This window comes from Chroicocephalus ridibundus, chromosome 1 (assembly GCF_963924245.1).
Source record: "Chroicocephalus ridibundus chromosome 1, bChrRid1.1, whole genome shotgun sequence".
Classification (NCBI taxonomy): domain Eukaryota; kingdom Metazoa; phylum Chordata; class Aves; order Charadriiformes; family Laridae; genus Chroicocephalus; species Chroicocephalus ridibundus.
The window spans coordinates 190,569,006-190,580,694 of record NC_086284.1 but is presented as its reverse complement, the minus strand read 5'-3'; the positions used below and the strand labels follow the sequence as shown (position 1 = coordinate 190,580,694).

General features: G+C 40.9%; 1 protein-coding gene across 6 annotated transcripts in view; it reads left to right on the top strand.

Moving 5' to 3' along the window:
* Positions 1-3,343: 3,343 nt before the first annotated feature.
* The window catches only part of IMMP2L (inner mitochondrial membrane peptidase subunit 2), a 498,017-nt gene continuing 489,671 nt past the window's right edge, over positions 3,344-11,689 (top strand). Inside the window, exon 1 of one of the 6 annotated variants that reach the window (XM_063323178.1) lies at positions 3,344-4,305. The gene's annotated coding sequence lies outside the window, so the exon portion shown is untranslated. Of the gene's footprint in view, positions 4,306-4,838; positions 6,170-11,689 lie in introns of those variants that run through there. The other 5 variants (XM_063323180.1, XM_063323179.1, XM_063323177.1 and 2 more) reach the window with 5 other exon arrangements.

Sequence of the window (11,689 nt, the reverse complement as noted above, 5' to 3'; positions counted from 1 at the left end):
TAGACTGTTGTAAGTATTTACACATTTTCTGCCCTTCGAAGATTATGCAGTTTCACTGACCAATGATAGGATTTCAGGAATAATTTTCTTGTGTTTCAATTTTTCTTTCCCTGATGGAGAGGTCACTACAGAGTTTTATGCTCTCCTGCCTGCCTGACCAACTGGTAGCAAACCTACTTTATTCTGACCAGGTTGTGTTTCAGTATGTACGAGGCATAACATACACAATATGGGATGGTCAAAAGACTATCAGCACCGAGGAACAGAAATGTTTCTCCAAAGATCTTTATATGGTAACTTCCATACAGCGCCACAATCCACCAAACCTGATTTTTTCTTTCTCTAAGTGAAGAGCACTGAACCACAGGTAAGTGCACAGCTACCAACATCAGTCAGGGAGTTTTGGCCTGTGATCCCTCTAGTATTTAGTGCCAACTTTGGCTGGGTCCCTGGGAAATCTGGCACAGGTGGGGTGGGATGCTTCTCCTCCCACAGCAAGTGTGGATTGAGAGCAGCCCTGAGGACTTGGGGGTGCTGGCTGATGAGAATTTCAACATGACCCAGCAACGTGGACTTGCAGCTCAGAAAGCCAACCGCATCCTGGGCTGCAACAAAAGAAATGTGGCCAGCAGATCGAGGGAGGTGATTCTGCCTCTCTACTCAGCTCTAGTGAGACCCCACCTGGAGTACTGCATCCAGGTCTGGACCCCTCAACATAAGAAGGGCGGGGACCTGTTGGAGCAAGTCCAGAGGAGGGCCACGAAGATGATCAGAGGGCTGGAGCACCTCTCGTATGAACACAGGCTGAGAGAGTTGGGGTTGTTCAGCCTGGAGAAGAGAAGGCTCCGGGGAAACCTAATAGCAGCCTTCCAGTACCTAAAGGGGGCCTACAGGAGAGATGGGGAGGGACTCTTTATCAGGGAATGTAGCCATAGGATGAGGAATAATGGTTTTAACCTGAAAATTTGTCAATTTATATTAGATATTAGGAAGAAATTCTTTCCTGTGAGGGTGGTGAGACACTGGAACAGGTTGCCCAGGGAAGCTGTGGATGCCCCATCCCTGGAAGTGTTCAAGGCCAGGCTGGATGGGGCTTTGAGCCGCCTGATCTAGTGGGAGTTGTCCCTGCCCATGGCAGGGGGTTGGAACTAGATGATCTTTAAGGTCCCTTCCAACCTGAACCATTCTATGATTCTATGGTTCCTTTGCAACATCCAGATTATGCAATTAACCCTGTCCTAGAAGGGCCCTATGTCACCTCCTTGACATACAGGAAATGTAGACAAATAGTTCATATGTAGCTATCTACATTATAATATGTGGGTAGGTAACTCGCATTGAATATAAACTTCTATTTGAAAAAAAAAAAATCCACAAAAATGAGTGTGTAATCCTTTATCACAAGCCACTATCAGAGCCCAGAAGCTAGCGGGGGTTAGGTGCCTAGTCGTGTAAAAAAATGGAGATGTGTAACAGTATAATAACACTGAAGATGCCATAATCACTTTTTTTCCAGTACAATATCAGGTTTAAGATTTTATTGCCCTCCTTTGTGCCACACCATTCATTGCTGCCCTTGGGCATGATACAAAGCGTTCATCTGCAATATCCATTTAAGCCATCAGGCTTCTGGATCTTGTGCCTCCCGTGCCCGTGCCCTTTTTTCACAGCACCTTCTCTGCACTCTTGGGCTGTCGGAGCCAGCACAATATCCTCCTCCAACACACACCTCAGAACAGCACGCTCAACACCACTCAAACATTCATTCCTTTACTATATGGAGAAAGATAAACAGACCTTAATTACCCTACAGGTAGTCATATTTGCAAATGTATGGTACTTGATTTTAACTCAAAAGCAGGTCTTCAGTATCTTCCTACAGGTTTTCCATGCTCCTAAAATGCAAAACGAAATCAAGCTGGGGAAACTGAATTAAGTGGGTTTTTAGTATAAAGCTTGCCACTGTCTGCTGAGAGTCTGTGGTACAGAAGTTTTATGGATTGCCAAGAACGCTTTAATGGCACTCCCAGCTGAAAAGCAATTGACGCAGCGGGTGAAAAGGGCATGCTTGCTTTATTTCAGCCACTGATGCATCAAAGCATGGAAGCAGCAAAACATTTTCAGTAGCTATTTGTTAGAGTTGAAAGCAAAATAAACTATCCTCTGCTTCTAGGTAGCAATGCAGCTGCAGCAGGAATACTTATAAAAAAAAGAAGAAAAATAACAGTGTAAACATTGGTAATGCATCATTTGCAGCTGGCAACTTTAGTATCGGCTTTGATACGTATAATTTTATTTACAAATAAAAGAAGAATAAGTATGGGTACTTCCTGCTAGTTGTTTAGCACACACGTAATTTCAAAATGAAGAAAGCTGCTGATAAACTGTCATTTGATCTTGAGAGGTTTACAGCAAAAGTCTTTAATCACAGAAGAGTTTTGGCTCAAGAGTTTCAGTGGGAAATATTTCATACTGTCAGTTTCGAACGCACGGAAACTTTGAGGCACATTCCCATGATGCTTCTCTAAAGTTACAATTGAAAGTATAATACCGTGTTTTGCACCAATACTTATGAATATTTCATGAAGATTTCCCAGTTAAAATTTTTACATTATGGGTGATGAACATGAAGATGGTGGATACCACTTGCCGAATACATTTATTCCTCTGCAATGCAGTGAAAAGATTATTGTAGAATCTTGCAGTGAGCACACAACTCAAATGTGTTGAAGAAATAATGCATTAAATAAAGGGTAATTGACAACAAAGTTAGTAAGAATTATTTTATTGCAAAGGTAATGCTTATGTAAAAACATGTCAAGAGAAAACAAAAAATGAAATAGGGTAACAATCACTGGTTTACACTAGGTAACAAATACATTGGCATCACATTGTTATTTCAGCAAACAAAATCACACTGAAACTAATTCTGGGTTCTTTTTTGTGAAAATGTTATTTTGCGTAATAAAATCTGTAAGCATTGCTGAAAGGTTCAGACTTGACAAGAGGCTGGGCGTGTTGTGTTTGGAATAGCGGTAACAAGAAATTTTATAATTATGTATACATAATTCAAGAACCTTGTAGTAAAAAACAGTCTTAGAGTGTGTCTTCCAATTCAGTTCATTAATAAATACTGTACGGTATTGTCTTCTTAGATACTTGACTCCTGTCTCAAAAACTGTGCAAAGAGTATTTTATGTCTGTAAAAAGGCGTGGTGAGACTACAACTATGCATTCACACTTACACAGCTGAGCTTCAAAGTCAAGATCATTTCAATTATAAACAGTTTTATATTTGAACTTAAAAATAACAATAATAAATTACAAATAACTGACTGCAGAGAGTCGGGCAGAGGCATCATCTCACATTGTTTCTCCCAGCATCTAGCTAGGGACTCCCTGAGGCAGAGGTAGTTTCTGTGTGCGTAACTTTTAATTAGTTTCTCTGACATCAACTTGTGCATTGACTCTGGAAGGTACATGAACTATCTGGAGAAACCTCCCACTTCGGACTGGTGCCTGCACCTGATAAAAACAAACAATATGTGAAATCACAAACTCTAGTGCATCCATTTGCAGTAGACAGGAAAAATCAATCTCCATCCATGGCCGCAGGCCTGGAAGCACAACGCAGACAGGTCTGAGGTGCAGCAAACGTGGTTGCTGCCAGAAACCTGGTGTGTAGTGGGAAACCCACCAGCTGAACAAAAATCCTGCCTTTTCCTGTGTGGATTACAATATATGCAATTTACAGAACTGGTTTATGCTGCAATATTATGCAAAACCCCCCAATATTGTCCATTATTATTCACACCAGTTTATTTTTATCCCACTGTCGAAAAACGGCCAAAACAGTGGAGTCCTTGAGTGCTTGGATCCCCATCATCACTGAAGGGAATCACGGAACCGTCTCAAGTTTTCGGAGACTCTCACACGTACTGTAACGCAGGCGGTTAAAAAAAGATCAGGCCATTAAAAAAAGATCAGGCCAAGTGCATTATTCTTTTTGTGAGGGGCCTCGTCGGACAGCAGGTAAACGAGCCAGGCCTCGGCGCCTGCACAGCGCCGCGCCGAGCAGGCCGCAGCCAAGCCCTCGGTGCCAGCCCCGCTCCCCGCAGACCATCACCCCGCAAACTCCCCCGCAGGCTCACAGCCCGGCCGCCACCACCGCCCCGGGGCCGCCGTTCCGAGAGGCGCCCGGCGGCCGCCTCACGCCGCGCCCAGCGCCGCCGCGGCCGTTAGCTCACGTGACGGCGGGCGGAGGCGCCGCCGGTCCGCCCCCCTCCCCGCGGAAGGGAGGAAGAGGTAAGCGGGGAAAGGCGGCGGGAGGCGGGTGGAGCGACGGAAGCCGGGCGGGCTCATAGCGCGGAGAGCCGGGGCGGGGAGTGCGCGGCGGGGCGAGGAAGCGGCGGGAGAAGCGCGGGGAGGGGGAAAAGCCTTGTGCTGGAGGAGGGAGCGGGGACGGGCCTGAGGAGAGGAGGCGGGGGGGACGACACGGACACACGCCAGGCGGTCGGTGCCGCCCCTCGGCGCCGCGGGGGCGCGGCGGGGCGGAAAGCCGCCTCCTCCGGGCGGGGAGGAAGCGGGCTGTCGGCAGCCAAGGGGACCCCGCCTCCCCGGCCGTCGCAGGGCCGCTCCCCCCAGGGGGCGAGGCGGACGGGGCGGGCCTGAGAGGCCGTGCGGGGGGTGCGGGGGCGTGGTGGAATGAGAGGGCCGCGTGTCCCTCAGCCGCCCACAAGGCCCTGCCATCCCCCAAGGCTCGCTGCCTGTTCTTTGGCGTGGGATTCCCCCCTACCCCTCTCTTCCTTTAAATTGCCCATCTACTCCTGCCCACTGGGAAGGAGTTGGATTAAAATGAAGTGGGAAAGCGAATGGCGTGAAGCACTGTTGTTGGCTGAGAGAGTTGGGGTTGTTCAGCCTGGAGAAGAGAAGGCTCCAGGGAAACCTCATAGCAGCCTTATTTAGGCCTTAAAGGGGGGCCTACAAGAAAGGGCTCCCTTTACGTGGCCTTTACAAGGGCATGTAGTAATAGGGTGAGGGGTAACAGCTTCAAACTGGAGGAGGGTGGATTTAGATTGGATATCAGGAAGAAATGTTTCAGTCTGAGGGTGGTGAGGCCCTGGAACAGGTTGCCCGGAGAAGCTGTGGATGCCCCATCCCTGGAAGTGTTCAAGGCCAGGCTGGATGGGGCTTTGAGCAGCCCGGTCGAGTGGGAGGTGTCCCTGCGTGTGGCAGTGGGTTGGAACTAGATGATCTTTAAGGTTCTTTCTAACCTGAACCACTCTATGGTTCTATAATTCAGGGGAGGAAGTCGTGGCGACGCTGCAAGGTAGAAGTGAAGTGGTATGAGAAGCATTTGCTTGTGTAGGAGGGAACAGAGGCTTGAAAATGCCTTAGTGGTTGAGCTCCCTGGTTCGCTTGCATTTTGTCTGCGACTGGGACTTCTGCTATCATCTGTTCTTGGTCCTGGACTGTATGCAATTCTTATTTAACATATTTTCCTGCCACATTAAATTTCTAGCAGATCTTGTATTTGTCCTATGAGGACTACAGTTAATGGCAGTTCTCTAGGATCCTGATGCAGTGGCTTTCCTGTTACCCGGACATTTGAGAGAGAAATTATAATTTCGGTTTATAATGATATAACTTATCTTAAAGAGGCCGCTTTTCCATGTCTGGTACTTGTCCTTCAGTCTGTTCTTAGTTTCATGCTTCTCTGCATAAAGGCCACAATGCTTGTAGGTGAAGAGATTCAGCCAGTTCCTAGATGTGTCTCTGTGGTGTTCTTACCATTTTTAAGGAAAATTAAGTTTTTTGGAAGTCAGTGAAAAGCTTAGATAGAAAAACTGCAGCTGAACACCAAGTAGACTCTAACCTCATAATATCTTTTAATTAGCCAGTATTCCATTGTGATTTTTTTTTTTGGTATCATATCATTGCTGTTCCATTGAATTGGAATTAATTGAGTTCATTGAGATAGCAAAAAAGGAGATAGGTGAACTAAGAAAGCTGCTTCACATCTCTCTAGGTAACTTTATTGTACCAGGACATTTTTATTCCCAAAAAGTGTACGTGCAGACATACTTTTTCATTTTTCAGTTAGGAAGAAAACAGCAGTTAATTGTCAACGGAATATGCTTGGAAGACAAGACCTTTTGGGGATTATCAGGTTAAATGAAATAATTTCTTTAGACAACTTTAGAATGAGACTTGTTTATTCCTAAATGTAGCTTTGTAACTGAATCCACGTGCATTTTGTAAAAAACGTAACATTTTTAACAACTGTGATGGGGAAATTTCTGGGAATCTATAATCTCTTTTACTTTTAAAATTACAGATTCTTCTGTGTAACTTTTATTTGGTTACCAAAAGAATTTTGCTCTTGGAATTGATGGGAAATAACTGTACATGTTGTATAATAGTGGGTGGTATCCAGATCCTTGAGAATAGTATTTGAATTGTGATGAAAAATAATTTTGAGATTCAAATAGGTTTCACAGTCACAGTTGGAATTTTGCGTTGAGATCTCTAAAGTTGACCAGTGTGCCGCAGATCCCAACTATTTCTGGAATACCTGGATCCTTATGCTTTGCTTTTAGCTCAATAGTGCATTATCATTTCAAAACAAGACTCTATGTTCCACACAATCTGCTCTCCATGATTTTAAGATGCTTCTGGACCAATTAAATTTAGTTGCAGTTCTAAATAGTGGCCAAAATATACATTTTTTTCTATGAATGGATAAAAAATTTTTGGAGGTTTCACATCCTCCTGGAAATCTTGGCAAGAATAAATAAATCCAGTTCCTATACATTAGAATTTCTGTTGAAAATAAATTTATTTTCACACTTGAAAATGAGTCACTGAAATCTAGAACCAAGTTCAGTTGAAAAATGTGTCCTTTAATGTTCGTATTGTATTAAGTTATAAAGATTGGACAAGTTGAAACCTGAAAGTTCTAGTTACAAATCTAGAACTAGTAGCAGTGAGTACAGAATTAACATCTGTAGTTTTACGGATGTCTGGTGATCTTTTGCTTGTTTTTCAACTGAAATGATTTAGTCTTTAAAAATGAGAAATATGATTCTGTTTCAAGGGACAAATATCAATTGTAATTGCCTGGAATGTACACTGGAAGTCCCGAACTGCTGGAGAAACTAGGTCCTGAGTTATATAAATGTTGTGCTGCTCTCTCTACCAAAGGGATTTTGTACTTTTAACTGGTGTCTTTCTAAACTATTGTCAAAGAGTCTTAGGTACAACGGGGAATGGCCCCTTGGATAATGTCTCTTGCTTTGTGAAAAAGTTATCAGTTTATGCCAGAAATTAATAAATCTACAACTACTAAAATGACTTTTTGCTTTTATAATGTAGCTTTTGCTGTTTATTTTTCAATGAAATTATTAATTATGCATTCCTCAAAGTATTTGGGTTTAATTGTTTTGTTTATGCCTTAGACCTGAGAAGTTTATATGGCAGTTGAAGTTGTCACAAATCCCAGACTCAAAATCAATATGGTGGTGAACGGTTATTACAGAGTACACTAGGTACGCTCATAGGAAGTCCCACAGTGACCTCTAATGTTCAAGGATAAAACCCGAGTTGTTAAAATGAAGGAAGTTATTTTTCAAAAGCACACAATTTTGCATATTAGTTTGTATGTTTAGTTTATTAATATGCCACAGACTATAGGTAGTAAGTAGCTGGTCATCAGCTCTTACTGCTAGTTTTCACGGAGATGTTATGTTGGGGAATAAGTTCTAATTTCCCCCTGTTTTGAGCAAGTATGCACAAAGCTTTCTGTACAGTAGTTGTGGAAGAACTAGTAATTTTTGTAAAGTACACTGAAAGTGGAAAATACCTTTAAAATACTAAATACATTCTCTCAGTTCTTTCTTTTGGATCTATTCATAGCATAATAAATATTATTGTCACTTATTATTCTGTCCTTATATACTCAATGCATACTTGCATACCTGACAGACTCATAGCTGAGAAGCGTTTCTTCTATTTACTCATTTGATTTTTCACTAGTCTAGAAGAAACTTCCCTGTTCTCTACTAAACTTACTTGTTCTTAATCTATGAGTTTTTCGCATTTAGTTTTTTTCTGACAATGTTCATGTTTTAAGTTGAATGCTATTATTCTTAGGTTGCTTATTCAATGTTATATGAATACTTAACACTGTATATTTTGTTTAAAACTGAATATTTTATTTTTTTTCTTTTTTTGCCTAAGTTTGATTCTGGATAACAACTAACATGACAGTTTCATAGTACTTGAAAGAATCCAGAGAGCTGAATAGGGAAATGTGCAAATGAATTAAAGGTTATGCTATTGTTTACTCTAAATATAATTTACAAATTATATTTAGTGAGTTTGTAAGCAACACCTCATTTATACAGTCTACTTGAGACCAAAACATAACAGCAGCTGGTAGTTGTTTGTAAAGGGCACTTCAAATCAATTTATAAAATTAACTTATTTTGCATGCATTGAATCTTTAAGCTGAAAGGCAACACAGAACTTTCAGTTGCAAGAGGCAGTTATGTTGTTCACTTAAGTGTGTTCCAAAATTGATGTAATTTAGTACTTTCCTTTATGTACAATATATATGAATGATTAATACTTTCTTTGAATATATAGAAACATGAGTAAAAGCAGTTATTGTGTCTTTTATGTTAGAACAAATGGTACTCTGCCAGTCACCCGTGGGCTAGTACTTGAAGACTTTGCAGTACATCTTAAGTTTAAATGCCCTGGAAAGATCCAATTTATAACAATTACTGATCTTTTTTTGGTATTGCAATACATATAGAAAAGTGATTGTATTTCTGTTCCTTTTCGTGATTGCTTACCTGTGTAAAATGGAATCCTAAGTTGTCAGAACTGAGGGGTGGCTGATTACTGTCCATTCTGAACTACTTCTTACTTTAATTGCTGAGAGTAACTTTCATATACAGTTGAATTTTCTTCTGCTTTTGCTTTGTATTTGAAGAGTGAAGTGTTTTGTTTGGAAATACAAGATTGTCCATAAGGGTAAAATTCACGTCCTTGAGAAACAAAATGAATTGGTAAGAATAAGCACTATGAATTTCTTTCTGGTTACAACCAACGTGTGGACTGAGCCTGTGTACATGGGATAGATCCTAGTGATGGGATGTAGTAATACTAGCTTAAAAGAAGAGAAAGTTCCACGTTAAACTATTTTTTTTTTTCCCCAATACTAATTCTGTGAAAGATCAGGTTGCTGATTGTTGTGATTTAAGCTTTTTTGCATTGATGTGGTTTCTAAGCTGAAAGTTCGTTGTGTTGATTTATTTTTGTCTGCTTCTGGGGACTTCTATTTATGTTATAGCTCTGAGAAGATTACAAAACTGGATTTTTATTGTTGCTTTTCTGTATTGTGGTATACTGGAAAGAATTCTGCATATTTCATAGTGATGGGAGCTATTACATGGACATTGTAATTGCTTTAATTCAAGGTAGGACATACAAAAATGGTATATAATGGAGTTGAGGCCAGCAAAATCTGCTGCTTTGTATTTGGAACAAGCAAAACATCTAGGTATCAGGACAAAATGACTAACCTAGAAGGAGAAGAGCAGTGTGTTACAGAGCATAGTGACACATAGTCACTGAAAACGCTGCTTAGGTTAGGATTTGCTGCTTCAGCAATACAACAGTCATTTCCGTGATTTGTGGTATTTCCAAACTCGCAGTAGAGCGGTGTTCTTTAATGACCGTATGCTGAGGAATACAGGGAGATTAATATGATGGAGGAATATTGTGTGGAAAACAAGTGTGTACAGTATAAATACATCAATGGAATAGAAATTTCTGCACTGTGGTGGAATACCAGGATGGAGTTCTCTTTGTTGAAAGATAAATGAGAGCTCCTTCTGGGACTAGACAATATTTTTAAATGAAAACTTACATAGACTGACCTATTTTAATTATTTTTAACTGAAAACTTACACGGACTAATTATTAAATGGCAGTGTTATCGTTTGAAGAACTCACAACAATTTATTGTCATTTAGACAATTATTGGCTCACCTGGTGACCCCTCCCCACCCAGGAAAGGGAATCAGGAAAAAACAAGGAAACACGAGGATTGAAATATGAACAAATTTAATAGAATAAGACAAAATAATTAACATTAAAATACTAAAGAACCAATATTGATCCCGATACCAATATAAAATATACAAGGATTATACTCAGCCCATTCTATCAGCAGGAAGCTGTGCACTCCCAGCAGGGACCAGCAAATGTCGGACACTGCGAGAGCTGTGGCTTCAAGAGGAAGGGAAGGGCTCAGGGGTCTGTCACTGGGGCAAGAAGTTCTCAGGATCGCAGCCATCATAGGAGAGGAGAAACTACTCAGCAAACTTTCTAATTTATATTGAGTGTGATGTTCATGGTATGAAACCATCCTGCTGGTTAGCTTGAGTCAAGTGCCGGGATCTCACCCCTCCCCATCTCTGCACCTGGCAAGGCTTGAAAACACTGAGACCTTGAAACCCACATACCACAGCTGGCTATACAGTAAATATTTTCACAAATTCAGACACTACAGTCTTCTAGAAATGTAGTTTTCCCAAGGATTAGAAGAGACCTTACTGAAAAGTAAAATTACTGAAAGAGAAATTAATCCTGTGTTGCTCAAACCAGAACAGGCAGTCATCACCATCATATCTGTGTACATCAGCCTGTACTTTGTTAAATTAATATGAATTAAATTAGCCTACTAAAAAGTCTGCATACATGTACCCTTACAAAAATCACTGTAATGTAAAAGTTATTGAAATGTACAACTAAAGTGGGAAATGAGGGTCAGGCTGTATGGCAGTAGTTCACTCTGGCCTTGTATCATGAAAGATTGTAGAAGAGGCACACGTTAAAAAGATTACACAAATTCTGACACTGAGCAGCATCCCATTCATCACAACTGTTAGACCAGGTATAACCTTGTCTTCAAGTTGTACCAGTCTTACTTAAAACAAAAGCTTTTGTGCTCAATTTTGTATTTCATAGGATGCAATGGAATTGGGCTTATTCATGCATTTTGGTATTTTCTGTTATGAAAGTCTTCCTTGTTTTCAAACTATATGTGCCTGAGTTCTAGTGTGATGCCATTGATTTATAGAAAAATGCATATTGAGATTGACAGATATAATCCATGGATTATGGAACTCTACATAGTATAGTTACTAATTTCTCAACTAGATCAAATAGGTCATTTCAAACTAACGTAGGAGTCTTGGCTGGGTAGTTGTTTTGCGTATATGTTGTAATTCTCTCCTTCCTGTTCCTTCACATGCCTTCTTGTAGAAGCACATCAGGGGCCATTTTATTTCCTTTGTGGATGACTGCTAATGCCTTGTTTTTACAGCTATTTTTCCTATCATACTTCTGTGGGTAATTTTTAAGTACCTAGATTTGCAAATATATTTTAACCTGGGGCTTTCTGAACGTTACTTGATGAGTTTCTGCAGGCTGTTTGATAAACAGTGTCTTCTAATGTGCAGGCAAGTGTAAGAAAAAATAAACATTTTATATGTAAAGAGCTATCTAAATAGCATCTCTGCTCCATATGTTGTAGTACCCACGAGAGGCTCATTATAATCCCTGGACCTTTTGTGCACCAGATACTTCAGTCCAGATAATGCTGTGCTCCATCTGC